Here is a 24,140-nt window from a genome sequence, read left to right as displayed (position 1 = left end):
AGCAGTACAGTGTGAAATAGAAAAAAAAAAAAAAGTAGCTTAGAAATAGGTAATGGTTGAATAAATTAGAAAATACTATGAAATGGCCAGGTGCGGTGGCTCACGGCTGTAATCCCAGCACTTTGGGAGGCTCAGATGGGCGGATCACGAGGTCAGGAGATCTAGACCATCCTGGCTAACACGGTGAAACCTCATCTCTACTAAAAAATAAAAATTAGCCAGGTGTGGTAGCAGGCGCCTGTAATCCCAGCTACTCGAGAGGTTGAGGCAGAAGAATGGCGTGAACCCAGGAGGCAGAGCTTGCAGTGAGTCAAGATCATGCCACCGCACTCCAGCATGGGCAACAGAGGGAAAGTCTGTCGCAAAAAAAAAAAAAAGAAAGAAAGAAAGAAAAGCCTTTGATTAGATTAACTTTTGAAGATAGAGGTGCTACAGTCAAATTTCTGTTTATGCCATTAATTTAATGCCATGCTGTATACATATTTTAAATCATATGTATCATATGTGTTTTTTTCATTTGCATTTTTTTGACTTGCATTTAGATGCTTCACATGCTTTTTAATGTTGGTGTCTTTACGGGAGGCACATTTGAACTAACCCAACAGTTTCCAGAGCATGGCATCTGTACTCACTTCTAAGCTGTTTGAGATACAGCATTTTTAATTTAATTTTTTCATAGGTAATCCATTCACATGGTTCAAAAGTTTTAAAAACAGACCAGGCTCAAGGGCTCACACCTATAATCCCAGCATTTTGGGAGGCAAAGACGGGCGGATCAAGAGGTCAGTAGTTCGACACCATCCTGGCCAACATGGTGAAACCCTGTCTTTACTAAAAATACAAAAACCAGTCGGGGGTGGTGGCGCACACCTCTAATCCCAGCTACTTGGGAGGCTGAGGCAGGAGAATTGCTTGAACCCGGGAAGCAGAGGTTGCAGTGAGCTGACATTGTGCCATTGCACTCTAGCCTGGGCAACAGAGGGAGACTCTATCTGGAAAAAAATATGTATATAAAACATTACACAAAGAAAATCTGTCTCTTTAATTGACTTCTTCAAACCTGCTCCCATCTGTTATTTTGTTCCTGTTTCTGTTATCCTTACCCATGAGTCATTGGGTAGGAGGGTAGTTTTACCCATGAGTCATTGGGTAGGAGGGTAGTTTAACATGCTCTGCCTTCTCTGTCCTTGAAAATAAATGCACATATTCTCCATACTGTTGACCACAGGAAATTAAAAACAATACATGTGAAGATAGAGTCCAGAATTCAGGTGCCTTTTTTTTCTTTTCGTTTTCTTTTTCTTTTCTTTTTTTTTTTTTTTTTTTGAGACAGAGTCTTACTCTGTCACCCAGGCTGGAGTGCAGTGGCGCAATCTTGGCTCACTGCAACCTCTGCCTCCTGGGTTCAAGTAATTCTCGTGCCTCAGCCTGCCTTGTAGCTGGGGTTACAAGTATACAATACCATGCCCAACTAATGGTTCCTTTTTCTTTTTCTTTTTCTTTTTTTTTTTTTTTTTGGTATTTTTTAGTAAAGACGCCATTTCACCATGTTGGCCAGGCTAGTCTCAAACTCCTGACATCTTATCTACCTGCCTCGGCCTCTGAAAGTGCTAGGATTACAGGCATGAGCCACCGCGCCTGGCTTTAGGTGCCTTTTTGTACTGAGAGCCTGGGTTTAGCACACACGTCCACCATTTTTCTTGATCGGGTTTGGCCCACATACAGCCAACGAGCTAACTGTGGTTTCCCTTATCCACCAGGGTGAGCCCTTCCTGGAATGTTTAGCAAGAGTTTTTCTCTCCTCAGCAACTTGTTGGTGTAGTCACCTCTCATTGTGGATTTTTAATCAATCTGATCTAAACATGGAAAAGCAAATTTTACTTTCCACAGATGGGGAGGCTGTAGTGAAAACCAGAGAAGGTTCTCACCAAATGTGTGCAGCTCGGAAGAAAAAGGCTGCGGTCCTCATGTCCCTTTATTCATTTGGTGTCTTGGGGCTGTTGATGTTACAAGTCAGCTTCATTGCGTAATGTGATTGTGAGACTGCATATTTGCTTTGTGTGCATATTTTCAACTAGGTTAGTTTATGAAATTAGTAATATTTCACCTGAAAGATTGAGAAATCAAAAACATTGCAGCTATAAAACTGGCATTTGGCCGGGCATGGTGGCCCACGCCTGTAATCCCAGCACTTTGGGAGGCTGAGGCGGGTGGATCACCTGAGGTTAGGAGTTGGAGACCTACCTGGCCAACATGGTGAAAGCCCGTCTCTACTAAAAATACAAAAATTAGCCAGGCATGGTGGCACGTGCCTGTAATCCTGGCTACTCTGGAGCCTGAGGCAGGAGAATTGCTTAAACTCAAGAGGTGAAGGTTGCATGAGTCGAGATTGTGCCACTCTACTCCACCCTGGGCGATACAGTGAGACTCTGTATCAAAAAAAGAAAAAAAAAAAAAAAAGCCAAAAAACTGGCATTTTGCTAGAGTCAACCTGTATAATTTTAACGAAACAGACCAGTATTTCTGTTCTCAATTTTCAGAGTTTGGCAGGAAGATCAGTATTCAAACACCGCAGCAAGTCACACAGTGTTAGTCCTTGTCACTCAGAAAGCCTCTCTCCAGCGCCAAGGCCTGATTGAGCCCGCGTCTCTTCTCTTACAGGCATGACAGCAAGCACCATGGTGGCTTTGATCCTCATGACGTCCTCCATCATGTCGGTCGTGGGGTCCCTGTACCTGGCCTACATTCTGTACTTTGTGCTGAAGGAGTTCTGCATCATCTGCGTCGTCACGTACATGCTGAACTTCCTTCTTCTCAGTATCAACTACAAACGACTAGTTTACTTGAACGAGGCCTGGAAGCGGCAGCTGCAGCCCAAGCAGGACTGACGCCCGACAGACTCTGCCCTGACAGTCTCAAGCCCGTTTTCCATTCAGTTTATTTTGCAGCAGGTTTTTATTATTATTATTATTCACAACAGACACTTTCCCTAAGAATCTCAAACTGATTTTTAAAAATCCTGTAAATTAGAAGGGGCCCTCGCTAATTTCTGTGTCAATCTTCATTTTAAATATGGATACAAAAAGGATACGCCGAGCCAATCAAAGACAAGCTTTAACTTTACTTTGAAGATGTTTCTGAAATGATAAAATGTAGCCCTAGCCCCCTGCCCTCAATTGTAAAGTCAGCAACCATTGCTAGTAATTCTTTAATGTGCATAAATTCAATTTCAGGTATAACAAATGTGATCATAACATGAAAATATTCTAGAATAGATACTGTATTAAATATTGCCATGTTTACAATATGTAGTATGTTTTTAGCCAATGGATTTAAACATGTAGATTCAACTAGAATCCGTTTATGTGATATTTGTAAAGATAGAAATATTAGATCCATTTCTGCAGAACTTACTGTACAGTTTAGTTGGAGTGTAGCACTGAAGAACTGTCAGTTCAGCATTGACTGAGGAGATAGTGAAAATAGCCTATACACAGCATCTTGTGGAAAGTACTGGCCGCTGTTGTTGCAGCAAATGATAGGGTGAAAAAAATAATAATAGGGTGGTTGGTTCCCTTTCATCTCCCTCTTCTGAAAGGAAGAAATTGAATTGGAATGTTCAAGTCCAGATTGTGTCCAGTCATAAAACTGGACCAATTGTTAACCTTACAGAATGAGTCATGTGGCCAGACCTTCAAGTTCAAGGCCTTCAGGACACTAAGGATGCGAAAATCGTTTTTGTTTTTTTTTCTTTGAGACGGAGTCTCGCTGTCACCCAGGCTGGAGCCCAGTGGTGCCATCTTGGCTCACTGCAAGCTCCGCCTCCCGGGTTCACGCCACTCTCCTGCCTCAGCCTCCCAAGTAGTTGCAACTACACGTGCCCACCACCGCGCCCGGCTATTTTTTTTGTATTTTTAGTAGAGATGGGGTTTCACCAGGGTATCAATCTCCTGACCTCGTGATCTGCCTGCCTCGGCCTGTTGGGATTACAGGTGTGAGCCACCACACCCGACCAAAAATGGGTATTTTTTTCTTTGGAGAAAAGCTGGAAATATAAGCCTGGCATTATTAGGTAAAGATTCTTCCACCAGTTGAATTTTCATGCAGATATTTTTCCTTAACGTTGGTACCAGTCAACCAAACAGTATTATGATGGAAAAGACCAGTCTAAGCCCCGTCGCTCCAGCGTGGGAGCCAGTGTTCTTGCTCACTGTTTCTGCACTAACCACTCGGATGTCTAATTTAGTTGTTTTGCAGTCAAATACTGGATTTGTAACCTTCAGGGCTGACATGCTGCGCAGTTTGCTTCATGGGAGAATAGGAACAGGTAGACACATCTCAAGGCTAAATCTGGTCGTGTCGCCACTGCTCTCATAATGACACACATGCAGTAAGAAGAATTTTGGAAGGGGATTCAAGTAAACCCAAATGAAATTGTGACAGGACGTTTGTATGGTTAACATCTGATATCAGAATGTTAAAAGTGCCTTCTGTCTTAAATCTCAAACCAAATATTTTGTGTGTTGACCTTGGGCAGAAGTGTCCTGCCCTCCCGTCTTCACCGTCAGGTAGAAAACCCGCACTCTGCAGAAGGGTCCTGTGTGATCATTTCACTCCTCCGGTTGGGAAGCAGCAGTAATGTTTTTGCTTCCAATCTGATTAATCATTTTATGTTAAAAACAGTCAATGAGACCAGTACCTCTTGAGTGCTTTATTTGCCTTCTCTTTGAAGGGAGGGGACAGGCTCTGCTCTGTAAACTCAAATGTGTAGGGTCAGCAACAATTCTGTAGCTTCCACTGACTCAGAATTGATGCAACGTAGGTCTTCTGGCTCGAGGCAGGTATCAAGCTTGAATTGTAATGAACTTTTCACCAGTTTCAACCAGTTTCTTAAAAGATAGTCAAGATTTAATCAGTTTCTTAAAAGATAGTCAACCAGTTTCTTAAAAGATAGTCAAGATTTCATCAAGACTTGTGTTTTCCCATGAATGTGAATCTTTCAATGGCTGTTGGAGTATGGATGTACTATTCTTGTATTCTGAAGTAGTTAAAGAACTCTAGAAAGCACTGATTGGCCATCTGGTACCTATGGAGAAAGAAGTCCTCACGTTTGAGGGCTGTACAGCGAGGCCGTCTTATAGCAGCGCGTCCAGCTCTACCAAGGCAGTCCTCTGGTTCTTTTCTCTAAGCTACAGTGGAAATGGCCTAATGGTTAAAACTGTGGTACACATAACACCGGTTGTGCTAAACAAGTTCCTCATGTCCCAGGATCCAATGGTTTTTCATCCTATTTTGTATCAATCAGCAGAGTATAGTTAAAGCTTGTCTTGATGTTGCATTCTTGCAAATGTCTTCAACTCTTACCTGAGAAAACATGGGAAAATGGTCAGCCAGACCCTTTCAGTTTTTCCTTTGCTTTTCTAAACCTCGGTGAAACCACTGTTTCAGTTGTATAAATTTTTTTTTGCCACATTCTTATGGCCCAGTCAGATTAATACCCTTTTATCTCACTGAGAGAGGAACACGTACTGCCTGTCATAACAGCATTGTAATGCCAGTGTCTCAGTAAGTAACAGAACCCTGGTGGTGTTTATTGGGTGTTTTTTGCCCTGGAGAATTCAGATTCCCTTCTATACCTTCTATTCTGCCCAGAAGAGGGGGGAATCACCAGTGTTATAAAATTAGAAGATTGTTTTGCCTGTTTTAGACTGAATATTTGAACACTGCAGCATTACTAGCCACAAGTGTTAAAGGACAGATGAGGGGAAACTTTTGTTTTTAGCAGTAACTCCATGCTTCATCTTTTTAAAGTAATTTGTTCCAAATGAAGCCATTTATTGACTTGATGCTCACAAATATCATTTGAAGAAATAAGACGAATTGGGGTTAGATGATAAATTCTAGGGAATCTGGGTGATTTGGAGGATTTCATTTGGTTTTGCATTACAGCTAGTTGCTCTCAGTAAAAGTAAATTTCTGGTGAAATAACTCAGGGTTAACTGGCTGTGTGCCCAGAATCACTGTTCCTTTATACATGTGTCCTCTCCTTAAATTCATTATTTTCAAATGATGTTCAAAGCATTGACTATTTTCATTCAAAGAGACTACATTCAAAGAGGACCAAGACTACAGTGAAATTAAAACTATTTGCTGGCCGGGCATGGTGGCTCATACCTATAATCCCAGCACTTTGGGAGGCCGAGGCAGGTGGATCACCTGAGGTCAGAAGTTCGAGACCAACCTGATCAACACAGTGGAACCCTGTCTCTACTAAAAACACAAAAATTAGCTGGGCATGGTGGCAGGCATCTGTAATGCCAGCTACTCCGGAGGCTGAGGCAGGAGAATTGCTTGAACCCGGTAGGTGGAGGTTGCAGTGAGTTCCCAATTGCACCATTGCACTCCAGCCTGGGCAACAAGTGAAACACTGTTTCAAAACAACAACAACAACAACAAACTATTTGTTGACTTTTGTTTTTCATTTAGTTTTTGAAAAGACTATTGGCAAAAGTACAGAGTTATCTTCAGCAGTTTCTTCGTAACTTAGATTGGTACCAAGAGTGACAGGAGATCTTGTCTTGAAAATCAATATTAGATGCCAACAAGGAGACCCTCTGTGACTTCTGGTAACCTATTTGGGGAGACGACCTAATGACCTATTATACAGTTTCTGTCTTCATGCCTTTTCCTCCAACACACAAGCATTGGTGAAACATTTCAGACACCTCAGGCAGCACTTACGGTTTCTAATTGTGACAACTACCCTTCCATCAAACAAAAAAGGCAAGGGTGGGAGCCCCAGCTACTTGGCTAAACATTTTTTTACTACAAATTCACCTAGAAAAGGTGAAATGTTTTGTTATAAAACTGTATTAGGCATGACCTAAGTATTAGGTGTATGATCTGTCTAGAATGTTCCATGAGAAAGATTTCTTACTAGTGCTTTAAGCTCCAGAGTAAACATTCATTTAAAATGGAGTTCACTGGGCAGGTTTCCCCTTTAATCTAGATAGAAATACTCTTTATCAGAGATTTAAGGCACCGTTTCGCTAACTGGTAAATAAAACCAAATGTAAATATGTAAGAATGTTTATTTGTTGCACATAATTTTTTTGGTATAAAATAAACGTAGAAGTTGCTTGTGGAAGTTGTGCTCCCATTATTCTTAAACTGTAGGGTTGCATTCCAAAAAAGAAGCTGAAACGAGGTCTTTTTAGACTCGGTAGGAGCCTTATATTCTTGAAGTCAATACTGTAACCTCATTTCTAAGGTATATAGGGTTGATTCTTTTTCTCTTAAATCATACGTAACTTGCAGAAGATTCAGAGTCCTCAGACCTCTAGATCTTGGAATTCCTGTGGGTTTATGATATATGTGATTGTCAAGAATTAATGATAAAATGTGTCACTGCCTACTGTTCTGTGAACACTCAGAATGTATTAATGAGCTGTTTTTCCATAGTTTTACTTTAGCTTACCTTGAATACTCCATGTATAATCCTCTAAAAAGGTAGCATCGGCAAGAAAGATGAATCCGTTGGAAATACAGCTGAGATATCCTTCAAGGACTAGAACAAGTGTGCTCTGTGCTGGAACTTAAGACCTGTGGAAAGGGACACTGCCCCCACAAGGCGCAATGGCTCATGCCTGTAATCCCAGCACTTGGGGAGGGTGAGGCAAGCGGATCACCTGAGGTCAGGAGTTCCAGACCAGCCTGACCAACATGGCAAAACCCCGTCTCTACTAAAAATGTAAAAAAAAAAATTAGCTGGGCGTGATGGCAGGTGCCTGTAGTTCCAACTACTTGGGAGGCTGAGGAAGGAGAATTGCTTGAACCCCGGAGGTGGAGGTTGTAGTGAGCCGAGATTGCACCACTGCACTCCAGCCTGGGTGATGGAGCAAGACTGTCTCAAGAAAACAAAACAACAAAAAAGACTCTATCAGTTCATTGTATTCCAACTGACTGGACACCAAAAGGAATATTTTTTCAAAGCATATACTTCAAATCAGAACTGATGCACCATCCTTGCCTTACTGGAGCCCGTGAAGAGAGGGAGGAGAGATTCCTTAAGGAAAGACTGTGCTCTGGGAGGGGGTAGGTGGCGTCATTTCGGGGTGTAAAGCCATAGAATGCTGATTTGTAGGCAGAGTTGTTTAAGGAGATCTTGTCACACTCAGTGGCATCCATTATGATAAAGCCAATGGGCGTTTACACTCATCTGCCCATTTCTGTCAAGACCCTATGGCTGAGGTCAGAACGATGTCTGGGGAGAACCAGTTACCTCTAACCTTCCAGTTCAGACACTGCCAGCTTAACTATGTGGAAACTGGCTCACAGACCCTGCTAAGTGCTGCAGCATGACAGCGTTTCTATGAATTTGTTGGTACATGTGGGACTTTAGCTCGTCTGAGGAGTTGAACAGCAGCTGTGAAAGTCTTCTACTCACTCCCTGTTGAGGCTGGCCCGGTTTGCTACACAAACACGGCGGCCCTAGGACCATGGGGCTATTTCTGCAGATGCCCTCTGGAACCAGCTGCTCTGAACATGGTGGGGGTGTTGGAGCAGCAGTTTCTCCAAAGTCCACACATAGTTAAGGCTCTGAAAACAGCACGACGCACAGAAATGATTTCAGATGCTTTTCAGTAGCCACTTTCATGCCAACTCTTTATTTCCATACTAGAAAATCTTTTATTTCCACCTTGTGTTCCCTGCTAGCACAGATGACCATAAAACCCAGGCCAGAAACGTTCTAGTCTGCGGTGAACAGTCCGAGAGGCACTTTTCTGCTGCTGTGGAAGTCGCCCTGACTCGGGGAGGAAGGGACACAGGTGGTGTCAGTCTTGCTCAAGTAAATGGGCTGCTTTCCAAACACTGTGACTTGGCTTCTGAGTGGGGATACCTGGTTTCATTGGCAATCTTCCAGTATCTCTCTCGCAAAAGGAACACTGCACCTTTTGGTTGTCTCTGCCTAGTGAAGACCCCCTTTTTATTCCCCAGCACTCTCAGCAGTGCTAAAAAAAAAAAAAAAAAAAAAAAAGACACAAAGCGATTCAGATGACTTCTGATGGGTCAAGTTAGAACCACACTGGACCACAGTGAACACCAGAGGCGGATCCTGGGATTCAAGGCAAGAGAATGTAAGGGTCAGAACTGGCAGAATTGTAAAGTTAGATAAAAATAAAGATCCACTTGATGGTGACCAAAATATCTGTCCTCGCAGGGGGCTATAGTGACTGCAGGACTCACTGATGCTGGGGTAAAGACAGCCAGGGAATGATGTAACCCAGAATAAAAAAGGAGGTTTTAAAAAAAACCTTAATGAGCAACTGCTTTATTTGTAAACGTAATTTGATATTCGCTTTACATTACTTTTCCACCTCTATCCGCTGGTACAGTCTTAAGGCTGAACTACACTATAAGTAAAAATACGTCTTTGGGCCAGTTGCAGTGGTTCATACCTGTCATCCCAGCACTTTGGGAAGCTGAGGTGGGCGGACTGCTTGAGCCCAGGAATTCAAGACCAGCCTGGGTAACACATCAAGACCCCGTCTCTACAAAAAATACAAAAATTAGCAAGCCTGGTGGCACACATCTGTGTTCCCAGCCACTTGGGAGGCTGAGGTGGGAGGACTGCTTGAGCCCCAGAGGTTGAAGCTGCAGTGAGCTGTGTTTACACCACTGCATTCCAGCCTGGGTGACAGAGCGAGACCCTGTCATGAATGAATGAATGAATGAATGAATGAATGAATAATGAAATTAAACTAAACCAGGCTGGTTTAGTTTCAAAAATAAATAAATAAAATAATAAATAAATAATTCAGAGCTGGGGTTGGGCACAGTGGCTTATACCTGTAATCTCAGCAGGAGTTCAAGACCAGCCTGACCAACATGGTGAAACCTCATCCCTACTAAAAATACAAAATTTGATAGGTGTGGTGGCGCACACCTGTAATCCCAGCTATTTGAGAGGCTGAGGCAGGAGAACTGCTTGAACCTGGGAGGCGGAGGCAGCACTGAGCCAAGATCATACCACTGAACTCCAACCTGGGTGACAAGAGTGAAACTCTGTCTCAAAGATAAAAGAATTCAGAGTTGGTTACCTTTTCAAAGAGGATGAGCAAGCGAGCATATCCACGAGCCATTGCCTCCTACTTGACTATAGTTTGCAGAAGTGGCATTCTGTAAGCACGATAAATTTAAGGGAGAAAACAGAACAGCACAGTCCACTGTGGGTGGCTATTCCCTGTGTGTCAATGGGAGTTCCAGGAGCTGTGACAAACGAGTGTGAGCTGGCTGGAGAGGGTACGAGGGGCTGGGTGGGGTTCAGCAATCCACATGAAAAAAAAAACAAAAAAACCACAAGACAAAGAAACATAACTTTGTTGAGGAGGGCAAAAAAATGAAATGGATAAAAAAATGAGAAAAGGCCAGGCATGGTGGCTCACGCCTGTAATCCCAGGATTTTGGGAGGCTGAAGCAGGCAGATCACTTGAGGTGAGGAGTTCGAAACCAGCCTGGCCAACATGGCGAAACCCCGCCTCTACAAAAGTACAAAATTAGCTGGGCACAGTGGTGGGCGCCTGTAATCCCAGCTACTTGGGAGGCTGAGGCAAAAGAACTGCTTGAGCCCAGGAGGTGAAGGTTGCAGTGAGCTGAGATCATGCCATTGCACTCCAGCCTGGGTGACAGAGTGAGACTCCATCTCAAAAAAAGCAAAACAAAAGGACAAAGTGAGTGATTAAACATGGCTCTAAGATCTCACCCATGCCCTGAGTAGGTATTATTTAGCGCATGCTGTGTTAGATATTGCAGAGTACATGGGAAGCAACAATAAATAGGACTCCTTCTCTCTCCTGATCCCACAGTCTGATCAAAGATCAAGCCAAAGAAATAATGACAGTGCCAGGTGAGAACGCTGGCAGAGCCAGGTTCGGGCTGCAACTGACTAAAACTAAAAAATTAAAACACACCAAATTATCTTGTTTGGTCGTCTCTTAGAAATGGGTGAATTCCTTTTTGAGATTAAGACTTACTGTTTCCCAGATTTGACCTATTATCTTAGTAAACAAAACAGGGACTAAAAGAGGCAGGAGTTAATACACAGAAATACAAGGTACAATCCCTCTGCCCTGAAAGCACTTAACCCAGCTGGAGAAAGAAGGCAAATACATGCAAATTTTCACAACAAAACATCTGAGTGACAGTTAGATATAGTGATCATCTGCCTCAAAGAAAGACACAGCTCATTGCTGAAAGGGGGGCTGAATCGTGTGGACGCTGAAAGACTACAGAACTTCGAGGAGATCAAACAACTGCAATGACCACCCCCGTGCAGGTGACAACTTCTATATTTCTCTCTCAATTTGACTCTGGGGCTGCAGATCCATCTTTCCAATCAGCTCAGTAAGTATTTATTGCATTAAAGACCTTCCGGAGTGAAAACATGAAGAAGCCACGACTCCTGCAGCCATGTGTTGGGGGAAGCAGAACAATTACCCACTCTCCCTGAGCCTCAGTTTCCTCGTCTGTGAAATAGGAACAATAACAGTACTTACTATCTTATGAGAGGATGAAGAGGGATGAAAATCTTCCCAGAGGCCACCGCTACCATTTATTGCTTGTTTTCCATGTGGAAGTACATTGAATCCTCAGATTTCACTGACACTGAGATAGTAATTAACTTGTCCACAGTTGCAAAGCTAGTAAATGGCAGAAAAGCTCCTGTTCTTGGCCATCTGCTTCTAGTGTACATGTGATAACGGATGGAAAGCGTCATAATGCAATCTGTCCCACAATAATTTCTCCATAAATGGCAGTCATTGTTAGGGCAGCTCTAGTCAAGTTCTACTTCTTGTAATCCCCCAAACATTTACTATAGACTCAAGAAGGGAGACTCCACAGAGATGACGCTTGCACTCGACCCTGATGACTTTTCAACTCAAAAGGGGATGTGAGGGGCCGGGTGCGGTGGCTCATGCCTGTAATCCCAGAACTTTGGGAGGCCGAGGCGGGTGGATCATGTGGTCAGGAGATCGAGACCATCCTGGCTAACACGGTGAAACTCTGTCTCAACTAAAAATACAAAAAATCAGCCGGGCATCGTGGCGGGCGCCTGTAGTCCCAGCTACTCGGGAGGCTGAGGCAGGAGAATGGCATGAACCTGGGAGGTGGAGCTTGCAGTGAGCCAAGATCTCGCCACTGCACTCCAGCCTGGAAGACAGCGAGACTCCATCTCAAAAAAAAAAAAAAGGGGGGGGATGGGAGGGACAGGGACAGATAGCCAGGGCAGGAACAACACAAGGACATGCCCATAGGAAAGAAACCTCCCAGAGTTTTAGGAAACAGCTAGAGAGGGGTGGGACACGGGGTGAAAGAACCATCTGGGAAAAGATCAAAAAGGCTCTGACTTATCAAGATGCTGGGTGTGACTTGGTCAATACAGGAGAGCAACCAAGGAAGAGGGGCATGCTCTGGCTGGTGCTGGCAGCGATTCTGGAAGACCCACAAAAAATGGAGGCAGACAGTGAGAAACACACTGTAACACCCCTGGGTGAGCGAGAATGCAAGAATGAGGTTATAAAGTTGGCCAGCAGCAATAGGCATGCCAGTAAGCGTCTAAAGATGTGAAATTCTTCCTGTCACCCTCAAGTAAAGTTAACAGGACCTGCGTACATTGTGTGCAGGGAGGAGGAGTGAAGGAACAGATAGAGTCAAGGTTAGGGTGTTTACAAAAAAATATATTATTTCAAATGAAATTTGAGTTTGTAGTACCTTTATAACTCTGAAGAGGCTTCTGTCAAAAAGTGTGTCTAGTTTGAGGTCTAATTTGGTCTAGAACTAAAAGAAAAAAACTAGCACTAGCTTTATTTGCAAGGAGTTACATGAAACCATGGAGTGGATATTATGCTCCAGAGACCAACTGTGGACCGAGTGAACCAGGACAGAACACCATAAAGCGCCTCCATTTAAGGGGCCAGAAGCCAGATGCGGTGGCTCACATCTGTAATCCCAACACTTTGGGAGGCTAAAGTAGGAGGATCAGTTGAGGCTACGAGTTCAAAAAAAGCCTGGACAACAAACTGAGACTCTGTCTCTACAAAAAATAAAAATAAAACAATTAGCCAAGCATGGTGGCACATACCTGTAGTCCTCCCAGCCACTCGGGAGGCTGAGGCAGGATTGCTTGAGCCCAGGAGTCTGAGGCTGCAGTGAGCTATGATCACACCACTGCACTCCAGCCTGGGCGACACAGAGAGAAAAATAGGTTGACAGTGTCAATGTAGAAGTCACTGGATTTGCTAACCAAGAAGTCATTGGTGGCCTGTGCAGTGCAGTGGAATGACAGTGGAAATTTCAGCAGAATGACAACTGGTCTCGGGGGACTGAGGAATGATTGTGGAGCAAACAGCCTCTTGATAACACAGAAGTAAAAAAGCAACTGCTGCCTGAGGAGGGAGGGTCCGGAGGGAGACTGGAGAATGGCCACCAGCTGGGAAGACAAACACGTGGAGAGGCTGAAACTCCAGGAGGGAAACGGAAAGACTCTCAGAAACTGCTGCCCAAACCTCCAGCAAGACCGAGACAGTTCCATCATGACCACGGTGAGGGGAAAACAGCAGTCAGTCAGAAATGACTGGAAGGGAGATGAGTTCATTCCGGGTAGTTTTCTCAGTTCCCATCTGAGAGGTCTCCACGTGAAGAGGGAGAAGAGGGATTGCAAGGACTAAAAGCTGCAGGGGATCTGTAACGAGACGACCAGAAGTAAGATCAGCAACGACATTCACAACCGCTCCCTGAAGAACCCCAACTCAAGGTCGAACCACCAAGCAAGTTCCCTGTCCTACATCCAAGGAGCTGAGCACTGCTGTGGTCACAGCAGGCCCCATACACTGCACACTCCAGTCTGGGGTATTGGGGCAGTTAAGAGGGTCAGGCTACAAACATTCCCCACTGGCTTCAGAACCAAGCCTTTTTTTTTCTTTTCTTTTTTGTTGAAACAGAGTCTTGCTCTGTCGCCCAGGCTGGAATGCAGTGGTGTGATCTTGGCTCACTACAACCTCCGCCTCCCAGGTTCAAGGGATTCTCCTGCCTCATCCTCCTGAGTAGCTGTGATTAGAGAAGCGCATCACCACGCCCAGCTAATTTTTTTTTTTTTTTTTTTTTTCAGTAGAGACAGGGTTTCACCATGTTGGTCAGGATAGTCTCTATCTCCTGACCTTGTGATCTGCCACCATGGCCTCCCAAAGTGTTGGGATTATAGGCATGAGCCACTGCGCCTGGCCTAACCAAGCCTCTTTCATTGTGTCTACTTTCTCCCCTTGCTTCTCAACTCCCCACACCCTAGCTCTTGCCCAAGTGATCACCAAAACTGTTCTTGCTTCAAGGGCCTGGTGTCCTCCACACATAGTGGCTGCTCCTCGGTCCCACTCCATCCTGTTGGTGACATGTGACAGTGTTGATCATTCCCTCCTTGAAACTGCCTGCCCTCAGGGCTTCCATGACACCTTCTTTCTCAATTCTTTTCTGATCCTTCCAATTCTCCCTTCTTCATCTCCTTCTGGATTTTCTCTTCTCCCACAAGGCTCTGGCATGCTCATGGTGCTGACTTTCATCCTCTGACCCTCCTACTGATGTCTTCACCCAGGCCTCACAATCTCAGCTACCACTACAGGCTGTAACCAAGAAGTCCGTGCTTTCTGGAGACAGAGAGAGGAGAAGGACCAGAGAGTAGCAGACCAGAGGCGGGGATGGGCAGTGGGGTGGGAGAGGTGGGGGGAAGTTTGCATGGTTAATGGGTATGAAAAAATAGAAAGAATGAATAAGATCTAGTATTTGATAGCCCAACAGGGTGACTATGGTCAACAATAATTTAATTATACATTTAAAAACCACTACAAGAGTATAAATGGATGTTTATCAGAAAAGGATAAATGCTTGAGGTGATGGCTACCCCATTTACCCTACTGTGATTATTGCACGTTGTATGCCTATTGAAATATCCCATATACCGGCTGGGCGCAGCGGCTCACACCTGTAATCCCAGCACTTTGGGAGGCTGAGGCGGGAGACTCACGAGGTCAGGAGTTCAAGACCAGCCTGGCCAACATAGTGAAAACCCATCTCTACTAAAAATACAAAAAATTAGCTGGGCGCGGTGGCCAGCACCTGTAATCCTAGCTATTCGGGAGGCTGAGGCAGGAGAGTCGTTTGAACTTGGAAGGCAGAGGTTGCAGTGAGCCAAGATCATGCCATTGCATCCAGCCTGGGTGAGAGTTAGAATCCGTCTCAAAAAAAAAAAAAAAAAGAAAAAAAAAGATACTCCTCCCCTCCTCACCATTTCTACAGCCCACTCCAACCTCTTGGTTAGAGGACAATGACCTTCATTTTCAGTGGGCTGCCACCTTTTCAATCTGTCTACACTCATACAAATAAAGTCTCTTTTACAAGATAGAAACATGGTCATCTCATTATCCTGCTTGTAATCCTCCCACTGTCCTCACAGGTTGTGGTCTGAACTTGAATTTCCTTAGTTCAGCCCCCAGAACCCTCTGAAATCTGGTCATTGTCAGTCTCTACAGTTTTGTATGGCCCTACTTTGCACTCACATCCCAACTGACCCCAACTGCAAACACCTTACAGAAAAGCACGAGGCTACTTCCTGATCTCAGGCCTTACTTGGCACATGGTGTTTGCTGACACTTCGGTGTCTCTCCACCGTGCCCCTACCATAGCACTTCCGCTGTGTTCATCTTTGTGTCCCCAACAACCGAGACAAAGCTACCATGAGGTAAACGTAATCTGAAGCATATGTAAGAGAAAGAGCTAGGGAAGCCCCGACTTGCAGAAGTTCATGGGAGAGAAGGGGAAAACTCTGGGGAGATACGGGGCAGGACTCCATGCTCTGAAAGCAGCCAGGGTACCAGGACTCCAGACACTAGGGAACCCGACAACTCATCCATCGACTCTGAGCTTTGCTGGTCCCAGAGGAACACATTCCAAATATGGTGTCCACTCCCAAGAATAATCTGTGCCCAGAAGAGTCCCTTTTAGGGATGCAAAGTTATTTACTACCCTACCTAAGCTGGGTCTTGAAGGCAAGTCCTCTTGCTCCATTCCTGGCAGACCTAATCCCAACCCTAAGACAGAGTGTATACCTTAGGGAGGAGATGTCAGCATGAGAGCTGGGGCTACAAGCCAGGCTGTAGTTCTTTGAGAAACAGATGCCTGAAGAAAAAACTAAAATGATTAAAGAGTCAAATGCTTCAGAGGAAGTAACATGCTGTAGAAAAAAATGACACAGAGGCGGGCACGGGGGCTCACGCCTGTAATCCCAGCACTTAGGGAGGCCAAGGCGGGTGGATTTCCTGAGGTCAAGAGTTCAGGACTAGCCTGGCCAACATGGTGAAACCTCGTCTCTACTAAAAAATACAAAAATTAGCCAGGCATGGTGGCAGGCGCCTGTAATCCCAGCTACTCAGGAGGCTGAGACAGGAAAATCGGTTGAACCTGGGAGGCAGAGGTTGCAGTGAGCTGATATCATGCCATTGCACTCCAGCCTAGGTGATAAGAGTGAAACTCCATCTCAAAAAAAAAAGAAAGAAAGAAAAAATGACACAGAACATCGTATCACAGTGACTTACAGTTGAGTCCCAACACTATTGTTTTGCTGAATAAGGTTATAAAGTCAACCAAAACATGATTCTTACCCTACCCACAAGATCTCTGGTAGTGGAGGTATTTAAGCAAGTTAATAGAGCCCCAGCTTGCACTAATAGAATCAGACTCATTAAGGGCTGTTATCTTGAATCTCCTCTCCCTGAGAGAATAGCAGAGAAAAATTCTGTTGAGGATATTCAAACACCAGGATTAAAGATGCTTCAGCAGTTCCTGTTGTAAGTGTAATGTCTTAAACTGCAACAGCTAGCACACGATGGTCCAGGTCTTCATGGCTTTGGTCAAGCAGCCCCCTGGGTCATGGGACACTGAGGCTGTTTGAATTGCAAGGGCTGCCAAGTTCCTAGAGGAGGAGCCAGGCCCAGCCGCAGTGAAGAAGCCTGCCGCTCCCTCTACTGGCTGTTGGACAACACCACCTGTAGCGTTTGCTCTTGCCAGAGTCACAAAACTAAGCAATTAACGAAACGGTTGAGGTTAAAAGGTTTAGAAAGCCTTTTAAAAAGATTTTTTAAAATCCTCAATTTTAGGATCACTAGTGGAAAAAAGGGAGTTAAAATTAATTGATTTTAGTTAATTAATCCTTTAATATTAAAATCTGTTTTAAATTTATATAGATTATGGACAATCATGAATCGGCTTGCAAGACAATGCCTATTTGTAGGTTTTTTTTGAACAGTATTTGTCCATATTTATAGTGGAAAAGATGTTTGGCTTAGGAAGCAATACATCAGCCCACACAAAGAGCTGAAAAGAGGCCTTAAAAATCAACTGTTAGCACTGCTGCTACAGGAGAAGATTGAGAAAGCCCACAAAAGCCTTTCTATCCCCACAGATTACAATGAAAAATTTCCAGTCAGCTGGGTGCGGTGACTCAAGCCTGTAATCCCAGTACTTTGGGAGGCTGAGGCGGAGGATAATCTGAGGTCACGAGTTTGAGATCAGCCTGGTCAACATGGCAAAACCCCATCTCTATTAAAAATACAAAAATTAGCCGGGTGTGGTGGCATGTGCCTGTAATCCCAGCTACTCAGGAGGCTCAGGTGGGAGAACTGCTTGAACTCGGGAGGCACAGGTTGCAGTGAGCCAGGACTGTGCCACTGCACTGCAGTCTAGGCAACAGAGCGAGACCCCATCTCAAAAAAAAAAAAAAAAAAAAAATCTCCAGACAAAATATACAAAAATACACCTGAGGACTCTGAAAAGCAAACAAAAGCAGGTGGTCTGGGAGGGAAACAAAACCCAAGAACCATCTGGAGTGGAGGATGGATGTGAGTTTCTTGGGGCTTTTTCCCTCTTTTGTCTCAGGGCCTCAATCCTGGTGCAGCTGTGGTGGCCCCACAGACAGCTCCAGCTCCAGGAGAAATCCAATCTTTCCGGCCAGGAGACAGAAAGGCTGGAGACCCAGGAGGAGCTCACAACTCAAGGGCAGCCCCACAGGCGGGGACCAGCAGCAGGAAGGGAGCCCTTGCTGTCCAGACTGCCTAAGAGTCCTTTTGTCTTTTCTACTTTCCCTGCTCTGCTCCAAGGATAGCTCTAGTAACAACTACACACAGGCAGGCAGGTAAACTTTTGAGAGAAGCTTGGAACCTGTGGATAGAGAACCAAAAAAGGGGTCTCATGTGGGCCAGAGAGTAGGATTGAGGGAGTCCCAGAGAGGAGAGCTAGAGAAGGGGACTCCAAATTTGAATTTCAATCAACACAAATCCTAGGTTCATCTGAGCTACGTGCAGAACAGCACCAAAACAGCAAGCATGGAACAGACCCAGCACAGCAAAGACCCCCAGTGAGAAAGGAGCGAGTTACACCACCAGTCCAGCCCCATATGCAAACACCCAGAGTGGGTTTCAAAACAAAATGACACTGAAATCCTTGCCCCAGAAGGCAAGACCGACTTGAAGTCTGAAGCTAATTGGGTTAACAGCCTCCTAAAACACAAACCAGAGGCTTTTAACAGGACCCAGAGTCCAAACAATATACAACTCAAATGCCCAGGATACAATCTACAATTACCCAGACGAGGAAAATACGACTCATTCTACAAGGAAAAGATAATCAACAGGTGCCAAGCCCATGATACCCCAGACATTAAAGTTATCAAGAATTTAGCTACTATAACAACTGGGGGTAAAAGTAGACATTCCTGAAATGAATGAAATAATACAAGTTCTCAGGAAAGAACAGAAGGTGTAAAAAATAACCAAACGGAAACTTTAGAACTGAAAAATACCTGAAATGAAAAATTCACTGGTAGGCTTGATAATGGAAGATGCCAGAATAATCTGTGCATATACAGACAGATCAACAGAAATTATCCCATTAGACTTTGAAGCTGCAGTGAGCCTGACAGCGCCACCACACTTCAGCTTGGGCAACAGAGTGAAACTCTGTCTCTGTTAACAAGAGACAAGAGGCCGGGAGCGGTGGCTCACGCCTGTAATCCCAACACTTTGGGTGGCCGAGGTAGGCAGATCATGAGGTCAGCAGATCAAGACCATCCTGGCTAACACAGTGAAACCCCATCTCTACTGAAAAAAAAAAAAATAGCTGGGCCTGGTGGTGGGCACCTAGAGTCCCAGGTACTTGGGAGGCTGAGGTAGGAGAATGGCGTGAACTCAGGAGGCAGAGCTTACAATGAGCCGAGATCATGCCATGGCACTCCAGCCTAGGTGACAGCAAGACTCTGTCTCAAAAAAAAAAAAAAAAAAAAAAGAGAGAGAGAGACAGGAAAAAAAAAGAGAAATTAATTATTCCATTTGAACTACAAATTGTTTTAGAAAGAAACAGAGCCTCAGAGACCTGTACAGCAGCATCAGAGGTCTACCAGTTGTGTTTCTGTAGTTCAAGAAAAAGAGGATAAAGAGATTGAGATTGGGAGAGAAAAAATATTTCAAGAATAGTTGAAAACTTCATAAATTTAGTAAGACACATAAATTTGCATAATCAAGGAGCTCAGTAAAGATAAACTGTGGCAAAAAAACTGAAATATATCATTATCAAATTATTGAGGACCAAAGACGTGAATAATCTTTTTTAAAATTTAATTTTATTAAAAAAATTTTTTAGGCTAATGAAGTGAAGCAGTGGGAGTAGAGACGGGATTTTAAAAATCTTAAAAGCAGCCACAGGAAAAGGACACATTAGGGTTAGAGTGATAGCAGATTTTTTAAAAGTTTTTAAAAAATTAATTATTTTTTAAAAAAGAGATGGGGTCTCACTATGCTGCCCAGGCTGGTCTCAAACTCCTGGCCTCAAGTGATCCTCCTGCCTTGGCCTCCCAAAGTGCTGGGATGACAGGCATGATCCACTGCACCTAGCCTGATCATAGATTTCTAATCAGAAACTGCGACAGCCAGAAGTCACTGAAATGACATCTTTAAAGTTCTGAAAGAAAAGTCCAATCAACCCAGTGAAATTATCCTTCAGGAATGAAAGAAAATAATAACATTCTCAGCTAAATGAAATAAGGGAATTTGTAGCCAGCAGACCTATTCTCAGAAAAGTGCCAAAGGAAATGCTTCCGGGTGAAGTAAATGATAAAAAAGACACAGGGAACTTCAGGAATAGAGAGTAAAAAACAACGATGACATTGGGTAGACATAAAAGACTATTTCTGTTCTCTTAAGTTCTTTAAAATATGTAAGAATACAGAAAGTAAACGTTAAAACACTACTAATAGGCCAGGCGCGGTGGTTCACACCTGTAATCCCAGCACTTTGGGAGGCCGAGGCGGGCTGATCACGAGATCAGGAGATGGAGACCATCCTGGCTAACACAGTGAAACCCCATCTCTACTAAAAGATACAAAAAATTAGCCGGGCGTGGTGGCAGACGCCTGTAGTCCCAGCTACTCCGGGAGGCTGAGGCAGGAGAATGGCGTGAACCCGGGAGGTGGAGCTTGCAGTGAACCGAGATCGCACCACTGCACTCCAGTCTGGGTGATAGAGCAAGACTCCGTCTCAAAAAAAAAAAAAAAAAAAAAAAAAAAAAATTTGTGCAGAACCGGCCGGGCGTGGTGGCTCACGCCTGTAATCCCAGCACTTCGGGAGGCCAAGGCAAGCGGATCACAAGGTCATTAGATCGAGACCACAGTGAAACACTGTCTCTACTAAAAATACAAAAAATTAGCCAGGCGCGGTGGCAGTTGCCTGTTGTCCCAGCTAATCGGGAGGCTGAGGCAGAATGGCGTGAACCCGGGAGGCGGAGGTTGCAGTGAGCAGAGATCGCGCCACTGCACTCCAGCCTGGGTGACAGAGCAAGACTCCGTCTCAAAAACAAAAACAAACAAACAAAAATCTCAATGTCATTTTTCTCATAAATAGGAAAATCCGTTCTAAAATTCATATGAAATCCGAGGAGACCCCAAATAGCTAAAACAATTTTGAAAAAGAATAAAGTCTGAGTAGTCAAACTTCCCGATTTCAAAACTTCTTGTAAAGTTATAGCAATCAAAATAATGTAGTATTAGCAGAGAAACAGATATACAGACCAATAGAGTAGGGAACCCAGAAAGAAAACACTTGCATATATGGTCAAATGATTTTGACAAGGAGACCAAGACCCACTCAAGAAAGAAGAAATCATCTTTTCAGCAAATGGTACCAGAAAAACTGGATATCCACAGGTAAAGGAAGAAGGTGGATCCTTACCTTATACTACATACAAAAATGAACTGAAAATGGATCAATATTTGCAGTGACAAATATGCTAATTACCTTAACTTGACCATTAAACGTTATATACATATCAAAACACGACTTTATACACCAGAAATATGCACAAATTATTATCTCAATTAATATTTTTTTTGAGACAAGTCTCGCTCTGTTGCCCAGACTGCAGTGCAGTGGCAAGATCTCAGCTCACTACAACCTCCGCCTCCCAGGTTCAAGCGATTCTCCTGCCTCAGCCTCCCAAGTAGCTGGGATTATAGGCATGTGCCACCATGCCCGGCTAATTTTATATTTTTCGTAGAGATAGGGCTTCTCCATGTTGGCCAGGATGGTCTTGAACTCCCTACCTCAGGTAATCTGCCCACCTCCACCTCCCAAAGTGCTGGGATTACAGGCATGAGCCACTGCGCCAACCTAAAATTTTTTAATTTAAAAAAATTTTTAAAAATTTTACACAAAGGATCAAAGACTTAAACATAAGACTAAAACTATAAAGCTCTTAGAAGAAAGCATAAGGAAAAAGCTTCATGACACTGAATTTTTTTTTTTTTTTTGAGACAGTCTCATTCAGTTGCCTAGGCTGGAGTGCAGTGTCACAATCTTGGTTCACTGCAACCTCCGCCTCCCAGGTTCAAGCAATTCTCCTGCCTCAGTCTCCCGAGTAGCTGGAACTACAGGCATGTGCTACCACACCTGGCTAATTTTTTTTTTTTTTTTTTTTTTTTGAGATGGAGTCCCGCTCTGTCTCCCAGGCTGTAGTGCAGTGGTGCGATCTCAGCTCACTGCGAGCTCCGCCTCCCGGGTTCACGCCATTCTCCTGCCTCAGCCTCCCAAGCAGTTGGGACGCCAGGGGCCCACCACCATGCCTGGCTAATTTTTTATTTTATTTTATTTTATTTTATTTATTTATTTATTTTTGAGACGGAGTCTCGCTCTGTCGCCCAGGCTGGAGTGCAGTGGCCAGATCTCAGCTCACTGCAAGCTCTGCCTCCCGGGTTCACGCCATTCTCCTGCCTCAGCCTCCCGAGTAGCTGGGACTACAGGTGCCCGCCACCTCGCTCGGCTAGTTTTTTTGTATTTTTTAGTAGAGACGGGGTTTCACTGTGTTAGCCAGGATGGTCTCGATCTCCTGACCTCGTCATCCACCTGTCTCGGCCTCTCAAAGTGCTGGGATCACAGGTGTGAGCCACCGTGCCCGGCCTAATTTTTCTATTTTTAGTAGAAACGGGGTTCCTCCATGTTGGCCATGCTGGTCTGGACCTCAGGTGATCCGCGCTTCAGCCTCCCAAAGTGCTGGGATTATGGGCGTGAGCCACTGTGCCAGGGCATGACATTGAATTTGATAACGATTTCTTGGATCTCTGATACCAAATGCACAGGTAACAAAAGAAAAGAGACAAACTGGACTTCATTTAAAAACTTTGTGCATCACAGGACTCACCAACAGAGTAAAAAGACAACCCACAGAATGGGAGAAAATATTTGCAAATCATATATCTACCAAAGGATTAATATCCAGAATATATATAAAATTCCTAAAACCGAACAAAAAAACCTCATTCGAATATGGGAAAAAGATGAGGTGTGGTGGCTCACACCTGTAACCCCTTTGGAAAGCTGAGGCAGGCAACCCAGGAGTTTGAGGCCACCCAGGTAACACAAAGCAACCCTGACTCTACAAAAAATACAAAAATTAAGTGGGCATGGTGGTGGCATGCCTGTAATCCCAGCTACTTGGGAGGCTCACCTGCATCTGGGAAGGTCGAGGCTGCAGTGAGCCAAGATAGCACTACTGCACTTCAACCTAGGCATCAGACTGGGACCCTGTCTCACCAAAAAAAAAAAAAAAAAAAAAAAAAAAAAAAAAAAAAAGAGAGAAAATGACTGGGATAGATATTCTTCAAAGAAGACATACAAATAGCTAATAAGCACATAAAACCATGCTTGGCATCACTTATCATTACAGAAATGCAAAATAAAACCAGAATGAGAGACTGCTTCACATTTCATAGATGCTAGAGGGAGGGAGGGAAGAAGGAAGGAAATAAATTGGCAGGGATGTGGAGAAGTTGCAACTCTGGTGCACTGCTGATAGGAATGTAAAATGCTGTAGCCAATAGAAAAAAATAGTATGGTGGTTCCTCAAAAAAGTTAAAAACAAAACTACCATATGATGTATCAATTTCACTTCTGAGTACCCAAAGAACTGAAAGCAGGGTCTCAGATATTTGAACCCCCCATGCTCATAACAGCATTATTCACAATAGCCAAAAGATGGAAGCAAGTGTATGTCAATGGATGTTAGAAAAACAAACTGTGGGCCAGGCGCGGTGGCTCACACCTGTAATCCCAGCACTTTGGGAGGCCAAGGTGGATGGATCAATTGAGGTCAGGAGTTCCAAAACCAGCCTGACTATCATGGTGAAACCCCATCTCTACTAAAAAACACAAAAAATTCAGCCGGGCTTGGTGGTGGTTACCTGTAATCCTAGCTACTCAGGAGGCTGAGGCAGGAGAATCACTTGAACCCGGGATGGGGAGACTGCAGTGAGCTGAAATGGCGCCATTGCACTCCAGCCTGGGCAGCAGAGTGAGACTCCATCTCAAAAAAAAAAAAAAGAAAGAAAGAAAAATGTGATTTACATAAAAAATGGAATATTATTCACTTTTACAAAGAAAAAAAATTTCTCATACATCTTTTTTTTCTTTTGTTTTTTTTTTTTTTTTTTTTTTGAGACGAAGTCTTGCTCTTGTACCCCAGGCGGGAATGGCACCATCTTGGCTCACTGCAACCTC

General features: G+C 44.1%; 1 protein-coding gene across 12 annotated transcripts in view; it reads right to left on the bottom strand.

Moving 5' to 3' along the window:
* LOC677692 (beta-glucuronidase) overlaps window positions 1-24,140 on the bottom strand; it is a 73,889-nt gene that overhangs the window by 26,338 nt on the left and 23,411 nt on the right. The window contains exons 4-6 of one of the 12 annotated variants that reach the window (XR_013415235.1): window positions 13,142-13,741; window positions 9,459-9,551; window positions 8,637-9,115 (exon numbers count right to left, since the gene is read on the bottom strand). The exons of 4 other annotated variants lie outside the window; for them this stretch is intronic. The gene's annotated coding sequence lies outside the window, so the exon portion shown is untranslated. Of the gene's footprint in view, window positions 1-8,636; window positions 9,116-9,458; window positions 9,552-11,384; window positions 13,742-24,140 lie in introns of those variants that run through there. 7 more of the 12 variants (XR_013415236.1, XR_013415234.1, XR_013415239.1 and 4 more) reach the window with 7 other exon arrangements.

This window comes from Macaca mulatta, chromosome 3 (genome assembly GCF_049350105.2).
Source record: "Macaca mulatta isolate MMU2019108-1 chromosome 3, T2T-MMU8v2.0, whole genome shotgun sequence".
In the NCBI taxonomy this organism is placed as follows: domain Eukaryota; kingdom Metazoa; phylum Chordata; class Mammalia; order Primates; family Cercopithecidae; genus Macaca; species Macaca mulatta.
Note: the sequence above shows the minus strand (reverse complement) of the source record. Positions and strands in the feature narration are given on the sequence as shown.